Here is a 25,610-nt window from a genome sequence, read left to right on the forward strand (position 1 = left end):
AACAAACCATTATCATTTCTGATTCTTGCGTTTTACATTTGCAAAGGTGTAAAATATTAAGAACATGCTTTGCTGGAATTTGCATGGCGAGTGATGTATGCATAGCAGGAGACGAATACACCCGGCCTCGCTCCTTTTGGGTTTATGCGATTCCATAGTATTTATGTGTTATCTTCATTTGTCTCCTCCTTATCGATTTACAAGATTTGTACATCAGTAATCTACTGTCGCCTTAATTTGTCTTATTAGAAAGATTTTGATTTAAAGAATTATATAACATCGAATATTCCTGTAGGTGTATCCAATAGTTAAGTACAGAAAAAAACTTGCGTTATCCAAATTTGAAACGTTGGTTTTAAGTTAAAATGAACCGTTAGTAATAATAGTCAAAGTAAAAAAAATAAGCTGGTAAAGTACTTTAAACCATTTTCTAATTGCATTCACATTTACTGAAATGTTGTCCGACAATACACTCTATAACATCTAAAAAAAAGTTGCGATTAATGGTAAATATATGGGTGAAATTCCATTATAGTTCTCTGTATAATTATCTAAATTGCACACAAGGGTATTCATATATTTACGACAACTGTTTTGTCGTATTAAAATTAAGACAGAATAGCTTAATACCTAAATGGATCAATTAGGCAAAGAATTAAGTAGGGTTATTGGTCTATGTCCTAGGAGACTTAATAACCTGTAAGCAAAAGTAGGAGAATGAATTAGTTAAACTATTGTTTACCAACATGAATAAGCTAAACAGATGTGTATATCTTTTCACACGCGTACTCCGGGACTTCGAAAGAAACGTGAACGAATACAAATGATATCGCACACGTATTATCCATTTTTCAAGTGCAACTACAGTCATGGCAATTTTACGACACAGCCACCACTATAAACTGAGTTGCACGCATCTGCATTTTCAACGCGGTCTATGGTATATCTGTAATAATTTACTATCTTTTTTTGGTGAATTCGATGGATAAACTGTATCTGTGTCACCTGTAGCAAACAACGTCGAAATCATTTATATCCAATAAATAGAAGTTGTCTCATTGCCAACCATACCACATCTTTTATAAAGTATGCATATAACAAACAATAAGGCTTCAATAACAAATAGTTGTGACATTTTCATAATTACATCATTCTATTTTTACTCTTATCCATTAACTATGTGCTTTTGTCGTCTACAGAGTTTCACATCTCTTCAACAATAGTCTTAATAACGCCATAACTTTTTCACATCTCTTCAACAATAGTCTTAATAACGCCATAACTTTTAAGCTTACATATTAGCCTTTCATGAAGAACTATTTTCAAAAGCTTTTCGAGAGGTTATAAATACTAGCCAGTATACATATTAATAATTATTTTATTCTTTTAATTTCTTTGTTTCCTCTGGTAAACTATAAATAATGGATATAACACTAATATGCAACAGAACCTCAGCCACCCCAAGAAATATACGAACACATACATATAAAGGATGCACTCTTATCGTTAATATTATCCTACGATGTGTATTATCTAGACTCTTTGTGAGTTAGTTCAATAGACTTTCGAAGATCTGCCATTTACTTAATATTAATAAATGACCAAAGATATCAAGAAAGAACGGAAGCAAGCTTAAACGTGTATTTGTTTCACCTCATAAATTTCATATTATGGAAAAGTAATGTCTGCCATAAAGGTTTTGCATGGATGACTTACAGTTTACTACTGAAAACCATTGGTTCAATAGCATCAAGCGTGTAAGCAGCAACCGTATATCATGAAATTAAAGTCCTGGAATATCGTATCAACTGTATGTATACTTCATAATACAAAATAATTATATGAAATTCAAATCATCTCTTTTGTCATTAAGTTTAGTTCACATTCGACTTTCATTATCAGTTTATAAAAATCTACAGCAAACTTTAGCAGAACAATGGTGAATGGAAATGACATTCGATGAATTATTCTAAATCACTCAGCGTTTATTGTATAAAGTGTAAACATTAAGGATTCCTGCAATTTTGAACCGGAAATAAATATCATGCTATTTGTCTATACTATCAAATGGACCATACGTATTCTTTGTTTGTCATATATCTGAAAACTGATAAATAGAAACTACGTCCGATGAGCTGTTATTTTGTCAATATGCTCAACGTTCTATTGTATAAAGTATTTACATCAACTGAAAGTCTCTTGCCATCATACTTAGGGAAGACATATCCTGCTATTTGCCATTATATAAAGGAAGTTCTATGCATGATAATACCTAAAGACATATTTATCGTGTTTTATGGTTTCCTCTTGTTTCTCTGGTGAATGCAGTGTCAATCATGATCACAAACATCTAACAATATTACCACTAATGATTATCAACGAAAACAAAAACAGCATGTTATTATACATAAACAAGATGAAAATGTTGTGCAGACGATCTTGCCATTATTGTTTGCATGGAATATCTTATATGTTAGAAAATAGACTTAAGTTTAAATTATAGGCTGCACGAAATGTTTTATAAAAAAGAGCATCTCAGATTAATCTGGAATTATTACAATATGTAAGGAACGTGAATTAAACAAAAATATGATAAAAACTTCTTTCGGAAGAAGTTGTTTCAGAGTAGGGTTTTTTTTTCTTCTTTTTATTGCACACATCTCTAAATGTCTTAGTTCCTGTTCCAATTGCAACATCTAATAAAATGCCTGGCATTATATTGTAATAACTTAACTAACTATGTTTAAAACCGGGGAAAATGTTAAAGCTGCGACAATGTCAACAGAAAAAAAGATTTTGCAAGTTGGAGAAACAGACCTTATACGTCTTCATATATTCCACAAAGATTAAAACATTTTATTTGGAAAACCGTTTAATTCAACACTTCATTACACAAACCAGACGACAAAGTATTTCAACTTCCAAATTAAATTTGATATGCCATAGTGTAAACTGTTACATAACGGATATGCAGGTATCAGAATAATCAATAATCAAACTATATTTTATGGTTCGCGGTTGCGATCTCTTTCAATCAAGACTACACACAGTAGTAGATATTTGCTGATTTCATGCAGATCACAGTATTTAGAATTAATGGGTGTGTTGGTGTAGTACATACTTTAAATGGTATAATTCTATAAAAGTAACATATAACTTAGTTTAAAGAAATTAGAAACAGTTGTTTTATATATACTATCATGTTTTTAATTAATAATGTTTGTAAAATAAATGACAAAATCTTTTTGCAAGTTGGTAAATATTCTCTATCGAAAGTAATCGCATACAGTTTATAATTTTTAAAAACAAACGTGATTAGCAAATTTTTGCAAAGCGATCAAAATGTTTGTCTTTTATTGTATAAGAACATGCTTTTGGTGGAAGGTATTTTTAAGGTTTTGACGAACATGAAAGTGTAGTGAACATATTTGGAACTTCACGGTAATAAACTTCAGCCTAAAGTAACTTGTTACATACTTCACATTGGCTTCCTTGATAAGAGTTTTTTTTTCTACAAATAACAATGTTGAAGAAGTTGTAAGCACAAGCCAGGCAAACAAGTTAAATCGAAAAGAAAAGAACAAATAAACCAAAACATTGGAATAAAGATAAATACTAAAATCTTCATCGAAAAAATATTTTTCAGTGGTCATGTAGCTACATGTAACTGCTTTATGAAAATGTATACAGACATCACATTTTCCCCAAAACAAGCAAACGTCACTAATAATAGTATTACCTTTTAGAGACACATGTGCCTGATTTAGTTAGTTTTTCTTTCTTGGTCAGAGGCAAGGCGATATATTTCACGGACAAAAAACGAAATGTAACGAAAACTGCACGTGTTTACTGTCATATTGCATAAAAAGGTTCACTTAAAGCAACATTTTGATAAGAAAATAAAAAACGAGGGAGCAAACTGCGTGTGATAACTCTCCATATTGTTTTAAAGCTTTAAAAAGAGAGATGAGATACAAAAAGGGCATTAAAAATCATAAGTCATTTAAAACAGACAACACCATGGTCAAAAATAAAAACAAAGAAAAGACACACAACATTAAAAAAGATTACACATTACACAGAAAGATAAAGATTTCACAACACGAGTTCCTCCAAAATTCGGGTGAATTCGGGTGCTCCGGAGGAGTAAACAGTTCCGGCTCAACCTGTTAGGTGGTCATGGCCCCTTCACATTCACGGATTTTTCTTACGATCCCTAACTCGTAGTCAATCGCAAGCATCAGTAAATAACTCGCTGGTATCCGTAAATAACTCGTCTCAACTCGCAGACACTTTTAGGGATCCGTAAAAAGAGAGGCAAATGTTTTGAAATGTCAAAAATCTTCCGACGATTGTCCACGGATTGAGATTGATTTTCCCGTAAATAACTCGTTACAATCTGTAAGTATCGCAATTCGCTCGCAACAACACGTAACCATAAGTAAACTGCTCACAAAATCCTTCAATGACTCGTATCAATGTCTTTTACGATTTGTTACGGTTAGTTTTCGATTTAATTATGGATTATTACGAGTGCTTACGTGTTGTTTACGATTTCATTCGTGTCGTGTTACGATGGCTTCACGGATTCCGTTCTTACTAGCACTGTTCGTATAGTTACGAGTACTTTACAAATAGAGTTGTATACTTTACGTATAGATACGTATACTTTACGTATTGTTTACGATTTGAGTAAAGGTATTAAATCTGCAAAATCGTAAAGACTCGTATCTAACGCGTAACTAAAACGTAGCTATTCGTAACAACACGTTAATAGGTCGTAACTAACACGTAAAAACTTCGATGAATAGTTACATTCCTTGTAAGAAGCAACCATCTGGATCAATATCCCTAACGCGTCTCAAATTGAGGAACACAAAAGTAGTGCGTAAACGAAAAAATCCATGTGAAGTGATATTGGACATGTTTCAATTTTTAACAAATGACCGAGCTTAACCATTTGTGCTGAATTGTAGAGCAGAGGACCATAAAATTAAGTTATTAAATGTATGCAAGGAAGTAAATTTTTGAAGATCTAATTGTGTGAAAAAAGGGATTTTGTCCCTTGAGAAGCCGTATCACACAAGGCCTTTCGGGGTTGCTACATTATGGAAAAGCAAATCTCACTTCGTACCCCGAAAATTTAACAAAATATGTGAAAATGTCTCAGCTTCGAAACGAGCAATCATACATATCCAAGTTTAAGATATGAGCAAATGAATTGAGGAAAAGGCTACCATTACCGCCTACCTGAAATGAATTGCGCATCTGTACCCATCCGTACCCATCTACCAAGAACATCATGATAGGAGACGTAAGTCTGGGTTATGGTATGAACTTGGAGTTATATATTCCATATATAGGCGCTGCTGTTGATAAACATAAATGAAATTCACAATGAGAAAATTTAAAAAACCTCTTTTGTTCTAATGTTAAGTTCTCAACCGACCCTCATTTTATTTTTCTGGATGTAAATTTAGATATGGAAGAGATTTAAATATATATATTTAGTATCATTTATGTCGATTCAGTCAGCAAACTTTGAATTAGTAAGTGAAAGGACTTGATCTATATAGCGGAAAGTGAAGTTAATAGATAATTCCAGATTCTTTTTCGCGAGAAGGTTCTGCATAAACCTCTGTCCAATTTAGATTAAGGAAACAATAGGCAAGCAGAGGGCACAGTTGGTTCCCTTAGAAATACAAATTGCCTGTTGAAAACATGGTCATCAAGACGTTACAAACCTGGTTTCAAATAATAATGCTGCAAGTTTAGAAATTTTAATCTCCCAAAAGATGTGTACATATTTTGCTTCACATTGAAATTGTAAAATACATGCATTTTTTTCCTTGTGATAATAAATATCGTAAATAAAACCACTTTAGAAATAACTTACTTAATAAACGACTATAGCTACCCTATTGATTCCTAGATATCTTTTCTTCAAACATTAAACACCTGATGAAAAAGTGAAAAATTTCAGCGATTTACAGAAGTTTTATACAAAATTTCCACATCATTACTATCATGGAAATGAGAATTATCTAAACAAATAACCTAACACTGCTTACTCTAATTACACAAGCTGTTATCAGTTTTTGTCCAACATTTACAATTTACTGTAACGATATAAAACATAAAAAATATACCTTGTAGGTAGTATTTTACTGATAGTAATTGATGACAGGGAGGTGTTTTACGCTACTATTGATTCAGATAATCAGTGCTCGTTATATTGATCCAGGGACAAATAATGCGACTTCTGTGGTCTCAAGTCATATGACAATCGGAGTTGGATAAACCACTACGCGTAAATCAAACTTTGTTTCGCAACTTTATGTTCACTTCCTGGAGTGTTTGACGCAAGAATACAAGGTAAGATAAGTATCTTTAATTATATTTGATATAATATATTTTATATAGTTTTTGTTACTGTAGATATTGAAGAGCAAATATTATTTAAAAAATAATTAACTTGACTTTTTTAAAACAAGAAACTCTGTTCGTCTTTGCAAGTTTTACTTCATAATTAAAAACATATTTTTTTGAAGATTGCGGGAGAGAGATAATCTGCATGCATTGGCATATTATTGTACGGAACTTTAATAAATGAATATTAAACACGAGCTTGTACCTGAGTATAAGAAATGTAAAATCGTTCTAAGCGCTAGTTTGCTAATATATATTGCAGTAATATATATCATAAAAAGTATAATAAACTGTTATCACTGAGATATGTCTCGCCTTTTTGTGATTTTGATAGTAAAATGCAAATTAAAAATTAAAAAAGCAATACTTTAACATGTACGTTATTCAAAATATTCAAAGTAAGTGAACCATGATTGAAGGTACATGGCCAAACAATCTCCATGGAAATGTGCCAATGCTCATACAACTGCATTCCAAATAATAACCTTCCACTCGTGGTTCCCTATAAACTGGACCTAGTCACACACTAAAACATTGTCGACGCCGGAAACAGCATACCTATTTCTCGCTTTTTGACTCCGTCAAGGCGAGACAAAAAACTTAGATGTGATATGATTGTCAATGAGAGAACTATCAACCAAAGAAAAAAGGACATTCAAGGATGATAACATAGGTCACCGCACAGTTTTTAACAGTGAGAAAAACCCATACCAAAATGTGAAGCTATAAAAGCCCTGCATGGTAAGATAAAATGTGAAACAAATCAAAAGGGAACACTAAAAAGACTGAGTTATGTCAAAAGCGAGAAACTGATTTTTAAAGCTTAAACATTTCACAGCATATGTGCGGTTTAAATTTCAACATTTCGGAGTTCTTGTGTTATTTTTTTAGCCTATGATTGAAACCTAGATTTTAAAAGGATTTGTGTAATCCGTAGAATTCATGAAAGTGAAAACATGTCAAATAAATATACAAAATAGAGCAACAGTTTTTTTATAGGTGTTGCAGTGTAAAATTCAATGTTACAAAAACTACATGTTTATCATGTTGTCGAAATACAGAAAGGCTTGCTCTAACATATGAAGTTTATTTTATTTCGTCATTTCAGTAAACTGTAAATATTGAATTATTGGATGAAACATAATTGCGTAAAAATCTCTAAGGGCACACGATACTGCTACAGAGGGTGGAGGGGGGGGGGAATGACGTTCCTAACGTAAACTATTATTTTTCGAAATACTTTATTTGAATGTGGATTTAATTTGATTTGGGATGATCAAATAATTGCTAAATTTGATAATATTATTAAGAATGCGAAGAAATGTTTGAGTGATAAATTTATGCAGAACTGGGAGTAATAATGTTATGAATTCTGCAAAATGTCTCAATTATAGAATATACAAATCTGATTTTTGTTTTGAGAGACAATTATCAGTGATTACCATCTGATCTAAGAATGTATTTATGTTTATGCCGTTGCCATACTTATAAGTTGCCCATTGAAACTGGCAGATTTTTAAATATTGATAGAACCGAAAGACATTGTAATCTCTAATGCTAATGAACTTTGTGATGAGTTTCATTACTTATTCAAATGTACCTTTTTCAATCGTTGTAAGAGCTACATGTTTAGCCTTTAGATATATGTAATAACCCAAATGTTTTGAAATTTATGAACTGATGAAAACATCAGATTTATTTACACTTACTGGAATTTTGAAAAAGTGTTATTCAAATCTTTTAATACACGTGCTTTATCATGTTACTATAATTTGTACTTCCTGTCACATATCAGTATTCATTATATACTATTATTGCACCTTTGTTTACCATGTTGTTCTAATGTAAATATGTTCGCTCTTTTTATTGTTTATTAAAATATTGAAATAACATACCCTATGTGGGGGCTTTAGTGAAATAAAATGTCTGAATGTTCACAAAAATGTCTAACCGTGACATATCCAGGGGAACCAGACGCATGTTTTGACTGATTTTAACCATCAGCTTGAAAACGAGTACATGTACCCCTTTTCTTAAAAATGAAATTTGGCTTGATTGTGTATTAAGGTTATTTGTACCAATTTGAATGAAGAAATCACCGATGATGTTTTTTTTTTAAATTACATGAATATAAAGCACAAAATGCCTTTTGTATCTAAAATCATTAAAATTTAATAAATTATTATAAACAAAACAAAACAAAACAAAACAACAAAAAAAAAAGAAAAAAAAAAGAAAGTACTAAACAGTGCAGTAACTGTTGAATAAATATAGACATTTGATCTTGGACTTCTTCCATCCAACAGTAAAACCCTAGCTTAAGTTTGGCTATGTGGAATGCATAAATACGCAGACACATCCTGAAGGATCTTTACATTTAGTGTCCCGTTGGAGGAGAACAAAAACAGAGAATACAAATTAAAGACATCATAGCAGTTTTCGTCTGTATCTAGATAATTACATGCTGTGAATAAGTCTAGTAGGAAATAAAATATACGGAGTTTACTCTGTTTCTATTTTGCTATCTCATTGATGTTTAGCTATATATGATAAACATGAAAATCTTTTGAAAAATATCTTTTCCGTGAAATTAGACAAAGGTTTTTCTGGAGGGTTTAACGCTTTTGTTTTACATGTCTTATGACAATGATTAATTTGAAGAAAAACATAACTAGCCGTACGCTACAAAAGCAATTTTAACAAAACATTAAAGCTTTGACTCAGTTTAGGTCAATAAATAGGGGTTTAAGATATGTAAATGTTAAATGTATCATGTAGATATATAATAAAAATAAAAATAAGAATATAATCGATTAATGCTAACTTGTGTTTGGTTAAATCTATGTAATCCAGACCAAGATTCATATGGCACCTTGCAGTCGTCGATAGTAAATGTTTTGAGCTGTTAGGATATTAAATACTTCTAAGCATTGTCACATTTATAGTGAAATATTGCGCTAACGGAGCATTTCATACCGGTTGATTCTTTTGCGATATGTGTCCATTAGGTTCTTTATAACGATAAAATACAATAAACATGTTTATGTTATGGGAAATCTGTTTTTTGAAAAAAATCTTCAATTTGAGAACATTATTTACCATAAATTTGAGAACATTATTTACCATATTGTCCTACATTATTTTTTCATACAAAGGTCAATACATCAACACTAGATTGAATATAGTAAATGGATTCTTTCCGATAATATTCTTCTTTTATAATGTCAGACAGATAGTATCCATGACAATAATGTTTCTTATAGTAGTCTAATGGGGAATGTTAATTAATTTGTTATTTAATGTAATTATTCTTTAAGTGCTATCAAACTAATTGAAGTACATTCATAGTTGGATGTTAAGTGTGATGTAAAGAAATCAAGCATCAGATAATGGCATGACTGGAATAAAGTTGTCAACCTAATGGTAATTCACTGCTCTGCTGAGATTTGAAGATTACATGATAAACCTCTTTACGTCTTAAATGTAAAAAAGGAAATTCTTATTCTGTATAGCTAACACTATATAGTAAATAAGAAGCAATTCAAATCATCAAGAAGATGCATGTAGGACGTTGTTCTTTGTTTATTCCCTCGATGCTCGTTCTGGGTGATCGAACATTCGGTCAACGTTAATAGCATGCCACTTCCATCTTTGGCAAATCAAATTATTGAAGCACGCAATGATTTTAATAAAAGAATCTTTCGTCAGCAAAATATTCCTCTGCAACCATTAAAGAATAGATTTAAGTATAATTAAAACTTTTGTTGATTTGACGGACACTTCAGTGATTGAATCCTTCATAATTTTGAATAAAGTCTACAAATATCCGAGATCACGACATTTTGTTCAATTTTCATTGCTATTATTTGCTCTGAAAAATATTAGTTTTCTTGGACTATAGTGAGGTAATTATTTTCTTGATCTTTAAAATCAGTCACCTACTCTATAACTCAAGCATTGAAGTGAGAACTTTAAAAAATTAAAGGTTTACAAGTTACATGTATTAAGAGTATTGGCAAAACTGTGTAAATTTATGCTAATTTGAAAATATTTGATTGGCGTTTGAGCCATTTTCAATATAACTTTATGATATTTTCATTTAAGAAAAATATTGAAAACAATAAATAATTTCTATCAGATATAGGTTCGACGAGTACACCTCCCTATGTTTGGAATAGGCTGAAGTAACCAATTAGCTGTACTGTGAACGTATATGTGTTCCTTTCACAGAAGTTCCTCAGAAAACTGTTATAAACAATGCTATAATATTATTCTGTTTATGTTGGAACACATTTCCTTTACTCTTTATTCCGTCAGGAACAAATACTGTAATATTTTTACAGTGGGTATAATATTCAAGAATACTTCTTCCCCATGGAACTAATATCATAAAATAACTGCCATTCCATAACTTGAATACTGAATTACTATTTTTTATCACTTGGCCTCCTACGCACTCCGGTTATAGATAAATGGATACGAACTTGATCACAAGATGGACGAAAATTACCTCAATTTCAATTTCATCCTAATTAAAATCATAGGAAAATGAGTGAATAGACATCATCTAAAGTGCTTATTAGCTGTTCGCCATTTAAAACATCATAGCAATCCTGCAAAATTTAAGACCACATGCAAAAGTTCGATGAATGGTATTTAGATCTCGATATGGGCAAGTGCCGCAATACATCAGGTCATGATCGTGTGTTGCAAAATCAAACTTTGGGAGAGGTGCATTACACTTTCAAGTAAATAAATTATTAAAAAAAAAATTATTAAATAAATTTTGTGATTCATTGGATAAAAATCAGCATATTGTTTTTAGAAAGGGGATATTTTCACCACTGATAACTTAAGAATCAATGACTGGGAAATCCAGGGAGGGAGGGGCGCTAGATTGGGTTGGCCTCTTACGCGCTTAAATTCGTTTTTATACCTCTTTCTTTTTTTGGGTCGGTCCCATCCCCAGTCTGTCCACTTTAGACATCAAATGCCATCCAAAGTATAAAAAAAAATCCTACATCCACCTCTGAATCTTTTAGTAAATGGACAATGTTAGTGAGAAAACTTGTGTACCAATTAATATTGGGTATCACTTTTTTATATTCAACTGCCTATGATGTTTCACTAATTCCCATGTGCTAACTATAGGGTATACATGACCATTAACAGTATAATTACTTAAGATCACAAAATAAAAGTTATCATATCGTTATAATAGATTGGTTCTTAATTATTCCTGTCCCTATGTTCTTTAGAATTAGTAAACCCTTGAATGAAACTGAATTTGCATAGTTGCCTTTATGGTACGCCTTTATGGTTAGTGTAATTGAAGTTTCCTGTAAACAGATGTTTTGTAGATGTGCTCAAATGTTATTAAACAAACACTTTCATCATCAAAAACATGATGTTGCACCATCCTTGATTTTATTACCTCCCAAATTGAAAAAAAACTATATTTAATTGAAAATCTAGCTGATGTAACTTACTATGTGTCTTACTGTGTAATTGATCTATAAAAAGGATATAAGGTATTTTAGAAAACATATGTTTACAGGTGATTAGTTGTGATAAAATTATATCAAAGATGAAAAGAATATTGAAATTATACCCAGTTGTGCCTTCCTATTTTTTATAGTTCAACAGGAATGTTCAGTTATTTCATGTGGTTTGTATATTCTATAGAAAGAAAAAGTACGGACACATTTTGTCTTTCTATTTTCTAAAACCATGTCATAAAAGCTACATGTAGCTTATATTTCATTTCAAAACTTTCTCATTAAGTGATCTTTCAATTTAAACAATGATGCTTTTCTTGTATAATCATTAAAAATATTGTCATTTTCCCACTTAGCATTGTTACATGCGCCTAGGTAAATATTAGAAATGTGATGGTTATTACATGTAATTTATTACAAAGTTGAAAGTAATTTAAAGTAATGTGTTAATGAGCATACATTTGATTGGTGCAAACTGTAAGGTTACGTATTGAATAGATCCTTCTTATGTAAAATATTTTTTATTTTTTTATTTTGACAACAATAGGGTTTCCCGAGAAAACATACGTATAGTGAAAAAGAAAACAAAAATATTAAAAGATGAAAAATAAAATAATGAATAGGAATTGATTAAAGAGTAAAAAAAAAAAAAAAAACACACACACAAAGTTTTAAGAAAGACATAAAATACAATAAATCTTGCGTGAGGTAAACTCAAATTATAGATGTCTTGGAAACATGCATCATTTAAGGATTAGATTTGAAAGTGAAATATAAAATTTAAAAATAAAAAAAAAGGCTTCTACAAGTGTTTTAATGTTTTACAGTATATATGATTGATTGATTGTTGATTATTTTACGCTGCATCAGCAAAAAAAAAGGCTATATCGTGGCGAAACTGTATGTATAATAGCCTCGTACTATCTGGTTCATATTTTTATCCTATATGAAAAAGTTCTCAGGACAAAAGAAATTGAAGTGAAACAATTAAAATTTACAATGTATTTTGTGATGTTATTACTTGTATTGTAATTAATTACATTTCCAAATCAATGATATTATAATGTAATTAATTACATTTAAAAATCAATGTAATTGTAACGTAATTAACTACGTTTAAAAATAAATGTAACTAAAATGTAATTAATTACTTTGGCATGTAAAAAGTAATATAATAGAAATACCGAACTCCAAGGAAAATTCAAAACGGAAAGTCCATTATCAAATGGCAAAATCAAAAGCTCAAACACACCAAACGAATGGAAAACAACTGTCATATTTCTGACTTGGTATAAACATTTCCTTATGTAGAAAATGGAAGATTAAACCTGTTTTATAGCTAGCTAAACCTTTCACTTGTATGACAGTCGCATAAAAATTTCATTATATTGACAACAATGTGTGAACAAAACAAACAGACATAATACATAAACATGTCAGAAATGGGGGTACAGCAGTCAACATTGTGTTATAATCTTAATCACTATAAAAACAAACAAATATGTCAACAAAGAAAAACAAAATGGCATATAGACAAAGCACATTAGCAAAATTGAAAGACAGGGATACAAAAAATGACCATAGCACAATAACACAATGGCGGGATGTATAAATACCGAGCCACGCCAAAAGGATATTACCAAAAATGGACTAAACAATAATGGTAAATAATTTACAAAGATGAATGAAAGTATACTATAACACGTAATGAAGATGATAAACAACGTCAGTACCTAGAATCTATACTTCAAAACCATCATGTATTATTTGTGAAGCTGATACGGAATATTTATTAACAAGGTGTTGGTATCTTCCGATGAACTCTTTTAGAAATTGTTTGCACCTACCGAAATAAAAATTTACAAACATATACGTATTTAACGAAGATATGGTTAAATTCTCATGTTTTTGTGTCAATTATAGGGCCATGATCAGAAAGTTAACGAAGTATCATAAGAAATTTGAGTATTTGAACTGTACTTCAAAGATATAAGAACCATTTTAAAATGTCCATAAAACTAACAAATTATATCTCTAATAAAGATATCTGACGCATTCAGATTGGAGCATATGTTGAAAAACTATTTTAAAATGACATTTTTATGACTTTGTGATAGTATGTAACGGTCCTGAACTTGACGACTAAAGACTGACCATTCTGAAAATTGATCATATTGTCTCTGATAAAAAAAATATACATGTATAGTGGTACTTATACTTTGCACAGACAAGTACCTATAAAATTGAGATAAAATAAAAAATTATACAGAAAAAGATAACACGTAAACACTTGAAATAAACGGGTTGAGAACCAGGAAGAAATGCCAATAATAACCAAATCAGGATAAATGAAACAATTAAGGACCAAACCATTTCGGCGCGTGTAACGGAAGGACGCCTTAAGGAAACAGCACATCAGTTGACAGGTAATTAAATTTGCGATATTTATAGATATATTGACGGTAAAGGTGAAATTTCTTTTTTCAAGTATAATATTTGGTACCTAAAGACATTCATCGAATCTTAATTAATGTATTTATAAGAAACTGAAAATGTCAAGAAATGATATTTGTATAGGACTTGAGCTAATACAGACATTTTTAAATAATAGACTTTAAGTGTAGATTTACTGAACTGATAAAAAAATCAAGATATTACAGTTCAGACAATATTAAAGGGCTTAAAAGGATTCATAACGAAAAAACGTTTTACAAAAATACCGAATTCAAACTTAAATTCAAAAAGGAGAAATCCATAAAAGCCGACAAACTCAAACATTATCAATCAGATGAAAAAGTTAAAAACAGCTGTCATATTCCTGACTTTGTACAGGCATTTTCGGAAGAAAAGGTGGGTTAAACCTAGTTTTATATATGGCTAGGTAAACCTCTCATAGTTCTGTTATATTGACAAAATTGGGTGAGCAACCCAAAAAGACATAATAGGTTAAGATGACAACAATTGGCACCCAACAGCCAAAACTGTATAAACGTGCATCACAGGCATACAACACAACTGACTAAAACTTTCAAACAACATACACAACAATCTACCAAAGATGCAACTAGCGACGGCAGCGCAATGCAACCTACAAAGTTCGAAACAATATGGCAATGATGATAACAACAATTTAACTACAATCATCATGTTTATATTAAAGTTTGATTTTCCGTCCGTAAATTTAACGATTTTTATGTACCGTATATCTTTTGCCGTTGGTCTGAATGTTTTCTGTTTCTAAAACCGCGCGAAAAATACAACATGAATGGGTATGTCTGTAGTTTGTATTGAAAATCGAAATTTGCCAAACGTAAATATTTTTCTATTGCAGTAAAACGCTATTTATCAATTATTAATTTTGAAAATTTATCGTCGTTATAAGATAGATTTTATCTCAGATTCAAATATCTAAAATTTTTATCTGCTGTGCAAGATCGACAACGCTCGGGCTATTACCATGGTTTAGTATAATTAAGATCAAAGGTTACCGAATCAAATTTATACCGACCGCGTCGGGGAAATGTTATAATGAGCTAAAACTTGTATTTAGTACAACTCTGATGGAAAATTTTAAACGTGTTATGATAAATTTTCCATCAACGGACATTAAAGACCAAAATAAGGGAATATGTGTCTCACACTACAAACATTATGCTGTGATACTATTAATTATAGTAAAAGAAGAAGGACCTTTGTCAATTTCACAAATGAGAGTGAAACCATAATTTTGAACATGGCAAAGATAAAAAAACGCCAATTATAAGAGTAAAGCCTTAATTTTGGTATGGATTGAAGGACTTTTTCAAATTAATTTAACATTAATACTGGTAATGATTGAAAATATTTTAAACAAAAAACTACACTGATGAGAATGAAACATAGACATTCCTGCTTCTACCTATCAATCTTAAAATAAAGTTGACCAAAAAAAAAAAAAAAAATTAATGTAAAAACTAACTCAAAGACGAGCAACAGTCTACAAAACATTACGTAGAAAACTAAAGACTGAGCAAAACGAATAATCTATTTTATTTTAGAATGGTTCATAGAAATCTTTCAATTTGAATAAATAATCTATGTATAACATTAAAATCATAGCAGAACAATTGTTGTTATCTGCATTCCTTTTGTACCTGACACATCTGTTACAAAAGTAGTTAAATTGAAATTCTCATATGATATCAGTAAGACATTGATTTAAATATTAAATTAGACCAACATATATTTTTGTATAACAGAATTTATGTTTCAATGCAGTTACATGGCGTGTACTAATAGATTAAAAATTTTAATGCAAGGGTATCATATACAGATGGCAGTGCGTATGACACATTCCGGATTGGATTATCTACCCACTTGTTAAGCCTCTATACGCACTGCTGTGATCATTTTAAGCACTTTTAATCAATTCCTTTTGCGAACTTTAGTTCCAACTCCAATTTAATCGTTTTAACATATTCGTAGAAAATTTAATCCTTGCAAAAAACTTGAGCTTATGCAATGATCTACGTTAAATACACGTACACATGTCACTATTTTGGATACATTGTAAAACACAAAAGAAAGGATATTACTCAAAACTTGAGTTTAAAAAAGAAAATTTATTTTTTTATTCGTATTTAACAACATCAAGTTATTTAAAATATTTCTCAAACGAGTGTGAACATATTCCGCGCACAGTTTTGAATCTTAAAAAAAGTATCAGTTGATGCATGCATAACAGGAGACACTTTCCCTGTCGACGGGATCCCTGAGCTCATACGATTCGCTCAACAAGATACCTGTCGACGGGATCCCTGAGCTCATACGATTCTCTCAATAAGATACCTGTTCACAGGGCCACTGAGTTCATACGATTCTCTCAATAAGATACCTGTCGACGGGATCCCTGAGCTCATACGATTCTCTCAATAAGAGACCTGTACACAGGGCCACTGAGTTCAGACGATTCTCTCAACAAGATACCTGTCGACGGGATCCCTGAGCGCATACGATTCTCTTAACAAGATACCTGTCGACGGGATCCCTGAGCTCATACGATTCTCTCAACAAGATACCTGTCGACGGGATCCCTGAGCTCATACGATTCTCTTAACAAGATACCTGTCGACGGGATCCCTGAGCTCATACGATACTCTCAATAAGATACCTGTCGACGGGATCCCTGAGCTCATACGATTCTCTCAACAAGATACCTGTCGACGGGATCCCTGAGCTCATACGATTCTCTCAATAAGATACCTGTTCACAGGGCCACTGAGTTCATACATTCTCTCAATAAGATACCTGTCGACGGGATCCCTGAGCTCATACGATACTCTCAATAAGATACCTGTCGACGGGATCCCTGAGCACATACGATTCTCTCAACAAGATACCTGTCGACGGGATCCCTGAGCTCATACGATTCTCTCAATAAGAGACCTGTACACAGGCTCACTGAGTTCAGACGATTCTCTCAACAAGATACCTGTCGACGGGATCCCTGAGCGCATACGATTCTCTTAACAAGATACCTGTCGACGGGATCCCTGAGCTCATACGATTCTCTCAACAAGATACCTGTCGACGGGATCCCTGAGCTCATACGATTCTCTTAACAAGATACCTGTCGACGGGATCCCTGAGCTCATACGATACTCTCAATAAGATACCTGTCGACGGGATCCCTGAGCTCCTACGATTCTCTCAACAAGATACCTGTCGACGGGATCCCTGAGCTCATACGATTCTCTCAATAAGATACCTGTTCACAGGGCCACTGAGTTCATACATTCTCTCAATAAGATACCTGTCGACGGGATCCCTGAGCTCATACGATACTCTCAATAAGATACCTGTTCACAGGGCCACTGAGTTCATACGATTCTCTCAACAAGATACCTGTCGACGGGATCCCTGACCTCATACGATTCTCTTAACAAGATACCTGTCGACGGGATCCCTGAGCGCAAACGATTCTCTCAACAAGACACCTGTCGACGGGATCCCTGAGCTCATACGATTCTCTCAACAAGATACCTGTCGACGGGATCCCTGAGCTCATACGATTCTCTCAACAAGATACCTATCGACGGGATCCCTGAGCTCATACGATACTCTCAATAAGATACCTGTCGACGGGACCCCTGAGCTCATACGATTCTGTCAACAAGATACCTGTCGACGGGATCCCTGAGCTCATACGATTCTCTTAATAAGATACCTGTCGACGGGATCCCCGAGCTCATCGATTCTCTCAATAAGAGACCTGTACACAGGGCCACTGAGTTCATACGATTCTCTCAATAAGATACATGTCGACGGGATCCCTGAGCTCATACGATTCTCTCAATAAGAGACCTGTACACAGGGCCACTGAGTTCATACAATTCTCTCAACAAGATACCTGTCGACGGGATCCCTGAGCTCATACGATTCTCTCAACAAGATACCTGTCGACGGGATCCCTGAGTGCATACGATTTTCTCAACAAGATACCTGTCGACGGGATCCCTGAGCTCATACGATTCTCTCAACAAGATACCTGTCGACGGGATCCCTGAGCTCATACGATTCTCTCAACAAAATACCTGTCGACGGGATCCCTGAGCTCATACGATACTCTCAATAAGATACCTGTCGACGGGATCCCTGAGCTCATCGATTCTCTCAATAAGAGACCTGTACACAGGGCCACTGAGTTCATACGATTCTCTCAACAAGATACCTGTCGACGGGATCCCTGAGCTCATACGATTCTCTCAACAAGATACCTGTCGACGGGATCTCTGAGCTCATACGATTCTCTCAACAAGATACCTGTCGACAGGGTCCATGAGTTCATACGATTCTCTCAACAAGATACCTGTCGACAGGGTCCATGAGTTCAGACGATTCTCTCAACAAGATACCTGTCCACAGGGTAACTGAGTTCATGCGATCCTCTCACTTTTGGTATGTTGCCTTAATGTGTCTCTTCTCAAACGAATTACATTATCTTAACATCAGTAAACATTTGTCACCTTAATGTTGGAATTTCAAAATGACTTTACTATTGTTCAAAGAATAGCTCCATTAGGAAGGCACATACATGGACATTGACTTTATACGTACACTGTAGTTGTAATAATAGTTATATTTGCGGTACAAATACTAGTAAGCAATTCATGTTTGGAGTTCCGAGAATCCGTGCTGAACAACGGCAACGGATATAGTAGAACACAACAAAAACCCAAAAACCTCAATATGGCATTTTCAAACTTGCAAGTACCAAAATTACTGTGATTTCTAAGGCTCTAATTACCAATTTTTATAAAATAAGAATGATTTATAACGTGACATTTTGTATAGACACTGGTCTGTTGTTAAAGACTGTGTCATTTGGTCTATTGTGGTGTGTTGTCTCAAAGACAATCATACCACATCTTCTTTTTATATGTTTTATATATTGTTAGTTAATTTTATCTTAAGGATGTTCGCTACTCTGTTTCAAAATAACAAGCTTTTTAAAAGACTATTATAAATTGAAAGTATATGAATAAAGGAAATTAAAAAGCAGAAAAAAATTGAGGGTCCGTGTGCTTGTTTTCAAGATATAAGCCATTGAAAATTTGGTGGGAAGTAATTCTCTCTAGATTTTTCATAAAATGAGCATTGACACCTTTTTTCTCTCAAAAACTACGAAAAAATAACAAGGATTGTATAAGATTTTCAAATATGGCTTTTTAAACTATATGTAATAAAAATATGAAAAGAAAAGTAGGGATTTGCGGGCAAATTTTTTTAATGGCACTACATGGATAAAACCAGAGGATTCCGAATATCTGGTAAAAATTAAAAAACAAGAGGAGCGAACATCCTTAATGCCCTTCGAACGTACTAAATTTATGAGGTGTAATTTACATTTGTTGATTACAAAGACTTTTGATTTAGGAATTTAACGTCAAATTGCATGTACACATCATGGTATGGACAAATAAGTCCGATTCCTTAATACGCCTACATTATAATGGCAAAAGTTCTATAGTTACAGGTGTTTTCGATATAATAATCTTTCCTCATTTTCTCCCCAAAAGAATCTAATTTTAGGGGAATTTATTGTGTTTTAAAAATCATAATAACTCATTACGGTCTTGACATATCATGGAACTGGTCGAGTTGTTCTTGAACTTAGAAATTGAATATTAGTAATTTGACAAATATTCATCAGCTTTGTTTTTGTTTGATACAGTTTTACATAATTTGAGATTACATACACATATGCAGTTTTCATTGAAGTATCTGTTCATTTCATAAACTTTCTATCGTACCTTGAATCTTCGAATCTCATTGTTATTTCCCACAAAGATTATCAATGGATTCAATCTAAACCCCTTGATTCCTATACGTAATTGTCTGCCTCCATGTAGCCAATAATTGACTTTCATTACGTTTCTGACTGGATGGCTAATCAGAGTACATTACCGGCACTATATGAAATAATTATACAAAACTGTTTTCCTGTTTGTGGTCTTAAGAAATCGCTCAGCAGTTTTTATATGACAAGATTATTGCTTTTACCAAGACTGTCATGCGACCGACGCCAAGGTTAGTAGATTCTATTTTACGACCCATCAACAACAGTAGTTAAGTGTTTCGATTATGCGTAATTAGTTCGGATAAAAACAGTATTCATTCCATTAAAGAGAACGATCTGTATAATTGAAGAATGAAAACAGCTTCTTATTTAGACATAACATATTCAATGGCTTCAGAAAAATGTGTTTGACTGATATCTGGCACTCAGCTGTCTCTTACTTTACCATATTTGTGTTTTTATAGTTGTTTTTCTGTCTAAGTGACGAGTACTTTTACTAAAAATGATTCTACTCAATGTATATTGCACGTTAATTTTGTTATACACTGGCCATTTAAGTTCACTGCATCATATTTTGATAATTTTAATGGGTTTTGAATAGAACAATCCTGTCTCTGTGGACATCGATTGTATCACATCATGTTGTTTTTAAAGTAATGATGTTTGTATGTGTTACCTTACTTTTTCTTTGAAAACTTTTAGTTTAATGATGTTGAGATATATTAATCTTAATTATAGCAGATTATATCTCGAGTGGCATGAAACGTTCCTGTCGTAAGACAAATTGAATTATCATGAAAGCTTAAATCGGATGTTTCCCAGAAGGCTTTTTGAAATTGCACTTTTTAATTGACACTATTGATAGCATCAGGCTTCAAACAGATGACATGTATGCTGATGTCTTCTGGAATGTAATTGCTAAGCTGTGTAGATTGCCCGATTGGCACTTAACATTCAGTCGAAACCCAGCTGTAATAAATAATGCTTGGAAACTTTCCCTTAAAGGTATTAGAAAGAAACCAGCGACTCTTTAGGGAATAAAGAAACAAATCTAACGAATAATAACAGTCATTAAAATTTTAATCCTTAAGTGGTACAAATTTAGATTTTCCCAGCTATACGTATTGGTTTGCGATAAAGTGCAATGGCAGGAATATTTGTTTTTTTCATTTTTTCTCTCTCTTTTACAGATATTTCAGTTTTATAGTCGAACTTAGTCCGCATATGTTTCAAATGAAGATATATTAGGGGGCGGAATGAAACCTTAATTTAATAATACATTTGTCTTTGTTTTTTATCAAGGCTTAACTAGTCGTTACTAGTCGCCCTTGAGGATGGGTAATAACTCTTGTTAATAGCAGGACACTAGAGCTAAATATAATTGTTAAGAAATGTTTTTTCTTTAGGGGACATTGTATTGAAATTGGATTCCTTATCACACGACTGTTTCACCAGAAATACCTTCAAGAGTAAAACCTGCAAGTTTATAAAGGATGAATGTATATGCTCTTTCAAAACGGCAAAGGATTTTTTTTTTGCGATACCAAGGGAAGTAATTATAGGTTATCTGAAAGAAAACAAAAATCTGAAATTTTCTAACTGCAACAATGTTGGTAGAATTGAATCAAAATATATGACAAAATGTCTTATTGTTTCAGCTGAAAAAGACGTCATAAATGTAGGTGAATTTCGCTTAATCCTGATTTTTAATTTCCTACATTTATGACAGTTTTCTGAAAAATTAAAAGTGGCGCCACCCCTTGCCAGCAAATATTTTTGCTGAAATATTCTAAATATACCGTATCCTTTATTTTTCAAACAATATTTCACGAGGGTTGGCGCCACATATGAAATCACAAGAAAAAGGTTGTAAAGGTGACACATTTCGAGAAAAATGGACACAAACAAAATATATTCCTATTTCAGGCTAACCAATTTATTAATATGAAGCAGCTATACAATTTTTCTTGCTATACTTTCCAAAATCATGTATTTAGCAATACATACACAAAAGATTTACTCATTTATTAAGTTTAAAAAAATGCACCTTTACAAGGCCGTTTATCGGGGTTACTGGCTATACACCTTTCCGGGCTCGGTAAACAACTTCACCGTTAAATTTACGACGTGCTATTCCGTCTGAAATAAATTTGTTTTACAGGTACAGCCAAATTTGCAAACCAAATTTTTGTATCTTTGGAAGAATTTAGTAAAGGTTTTAAGTAATTTGTTGTAACGAAATCCCTGACTTAATAATTTACCAGTAAGACATAGATTACGCTCATAGAAATCCAAGACGTTACTACAGACACGGGCATAGCAAACAAGACGGTGTAAAAGGAACATCACCGTCCAAAAAAGGAAAATTAACAATAAGAAAAGAAAAATCATCCTTTTGTCGTACATTTTTGTATAGAGTTTCTGGTGTAAAACTGAAATGTTTAATCTAGGAAAGGACAGTTATTGCTGTTAATATTTGATTTACTGAAGGTAAGTTCCTTTGGGTAAATTAAGACCACCTTGAAAGGTTTTCGTTAAATGTAAAACAAAACGAATACAAAGTTCGCTTGTATTAAGTAAGAAATTGATTAGACGCATTAGCTCCTGGCAAGCTTCATCCATTTGCTAAGATAATATGATACAGTTTGGATTTGATTTGATTTAAGACAAATGACATATAAGTTAAAGAAAGAGATGACCACGTGAATGAAAATCAATAATTTAATTCACTTTCAATTTACCGTAAGTCAACAAGTCATTAAGCCATCCGTCAAACAGCAAGTGCGTCGGATCCATGACAGATTTTGAATGACATTTAATGTTTACTTCTGTTTTCATATCTTTTCAGAATTTTAGATTTGTGCCCGAGGCAGTTTATAAAAAAAAAAGAACTCGATCACAAAATAAATAGTGTTTTTGTTTTGTTTTATGTTATCCCAGTCTACAAATAACATAATCAAAATTAAATATATTGATGATTTAAACATTAACTGTGTATAACCATCTTCACTAGCCAAGCGTTACGATCCACTTCCTTCCTCTCCACCCTTGGCGGATTGAGATAGAATTTCGGAGACACAAGGTAATGATTTTCATTGGTTGCAGTCGAAACTCACTGCATCCAATCAAAAAGCGCCTATAACATGATCACATGTAAATGTAGAAAGTGTATGTAAACAATTGCCACGTGCTTATTGTGCAACAAGTCTTTACATCCCTAAACATACGACTATATTTAGTGACAATTTGAATGTTTTTAATCAACTTATAGAAGTTCCTGTGTATGTTTCTTGTACAAATGCATTAATGTCAACGTATATGTTCGTTTCCTACTTTACCAAGTGTGTAGAATCTAGACGCTACCGTGTTTGTACCTCCAAATTAAGAGTTCAAGTGCTACCATTGGTCAAGAATGATGCATTAGAAATGAGTGTGACTTTAATTTACCGATAGATGGCGCAACATTGTTATCACAAATGTTGGCTTAATCTGCCAAGGGTAGAGAGGAGGGAAGTGGATCGTAACCCTTGGCTAGCGAAGATGGTGTATAACGTGTCTGTGCATAAATGCATTCTGTAATATTTGTAACGTAAATAACCAATAAACAAACACGGACTGCAATCTAGACAGTTCAAATATGTGTAAATAAAATACTTTGACGTTTGATGTTTTTGACATTATTTGATATTTGTAAAAGTCATTTATGGTACCGAATATATAAGCTTAGTTCACTAGTTTGCTTCAGATACGTACTTAACAGTTAATTTCGCTTATAAACATCACATATTTACTATTCTGCACGTCTTCAAATTCAATTTTTAAAATATTTTATGCACTAACTAATCATGGATTAAAGAGACGATTAATTGTTTACAAAACTTTGAATTTTTTGGAATACTGAGGATTTTCTATCCCAAGAATAGATTATCTTAGCTGTATTTGGCAAAACGTTTAGGAATTGTCGATCCTCAATGCTCTTCAACTTTGTACTTTATAATAAAATTGAGAATGGAAATGGGGAATGTGTAAAAGAGACAATAACCCGACCAAAGAGCAGAAAACAGCACAAGGCCACCAATATGTCTTCAACGCAGCGAGATAATACTGCACTATTTGGCTTTTTTAACTTTTTTGATTCAAGCGTCACTGACGAGTCTCTTGTAGACAAAACTCGCGTTTGGCGTACAAATATAATTTCAATCCTGGTATCTATGATGAGTTAATTTGGTATAAGTCAATGAAACATCAACCCAACGACAAAGACATCTAGCTAGCTAGAAGTAAACTTACGGTCTACAACAACAGTAAGGCGTCTATTGTAAATATTGATTTATTGTTGGTTGATTAACGTCCAGTGTCAAATATTTCATGCATGTTCAGTACGAGAACAAATTAACAGTAAAAACAATAGGTAGGTCCGGTAATAGAGATCAACTGGTTGCAGGTCGGAAAAAATTGGACTGCCACGAGAAACTGACGGTATATTGGATAGGGACAGCAATTTAGCCTTGCAACAGGCCACCTACGGACCACTCAAAGAGTTGTAACAAGGGTTCTTAGCGTGCAGAGAGCGTGACACTCTCTCTACACGAGGCATCGGATTTAACGTCCCCATGCATGTTCTGACCGGAAGTGGCTGCGTACTTGATACATCCCGCACAGCCAAACGGACACCCCACTTTGGCAAGGATTTTACTGCCGGTCGGAAGAAGACCTGTAGTGACCATATTTCTATTCCCCAGTCACCCCTTTACTAGGACATTTAATCATAATTGAGTATATATATATATAAATATATAAACAAATAAAAGATATATGATTGGCTATAAGACAACTATCCACTAGACATCTAATGAATAAGAACAAATTAACGTAGTGTACGGTCTTCAACAACTAATAAAACCAATATCGTACAGTAGACTATGAAAGGCACAGGCATGGCAATTCCAAAGAGAAAACCAACTCCTAATTTATGTGAAAACAATAAATAAATAAAACAATAAGAACAAAGAGCAACCAACGACATCCACTGGATGAAAGGCCACAATGTGGCTGGATTAAACATGTTTTTTGTGCGTTTGACCTCCTTCTTAACAGGGACAGTGCTGTAACAACACAACAGAAGAACAAACTCTAAAAATCATATGTATAGTGTTCGACTCATCATATCAGTACTGACCAATACGCTTGTTATTAATTTCTATAACGTTAGACATGTGCAGTATTTTACACACACCGAGTGAGTACTCATACGAGCACCACGACCGGTGCAACATGTGGAGCAGGATCTACATACCCTTCTAGAGCACTTGATATCACCCCCGGTTTTTGGAGGGGTTCGTGTT

At 33.0% G+C, this 25,610-nt stretch overlaps 1 protein-coding gene across 1 annotated transcript in view; it reads left to right on the forward strand.

The window, feature by feature from the left end:
• The first annotated feature begins 6,265 nt into the window (after positions 1–6,265).
• The window catches only part of LOC127701072 (C-C chemokine receptor type 3-like), a 36,246-nt gene continuing 16,901 nt past the window's right edge, over positions 6,266–25,610 (forward strand). The window contains exon 1 of the mRNA XM_052204866.1: positions 6,266–6,375. The gene's annotated coding sequence lies outside the window, so the exon portion shown is untranslated. The remainder of the gene's footprint in view (positions 6,376–25,610) is intronic.

This window comes from Mytilus californianus, unplaced genomic scaffold, assembly GCF_021869535.1.
Source record: "Mytilus californianus isolate M0D057914Y unplaced genomic scaffold, xbMytCali1.0.p SCAF_5, whole genome shotgun sequence".
Lineage (NCBI taxonomy): Eukaryota > Metazoa > Mollusca > Bivalvia > Mytilida > Mytilidae > Mytilus > Mytilus californianus.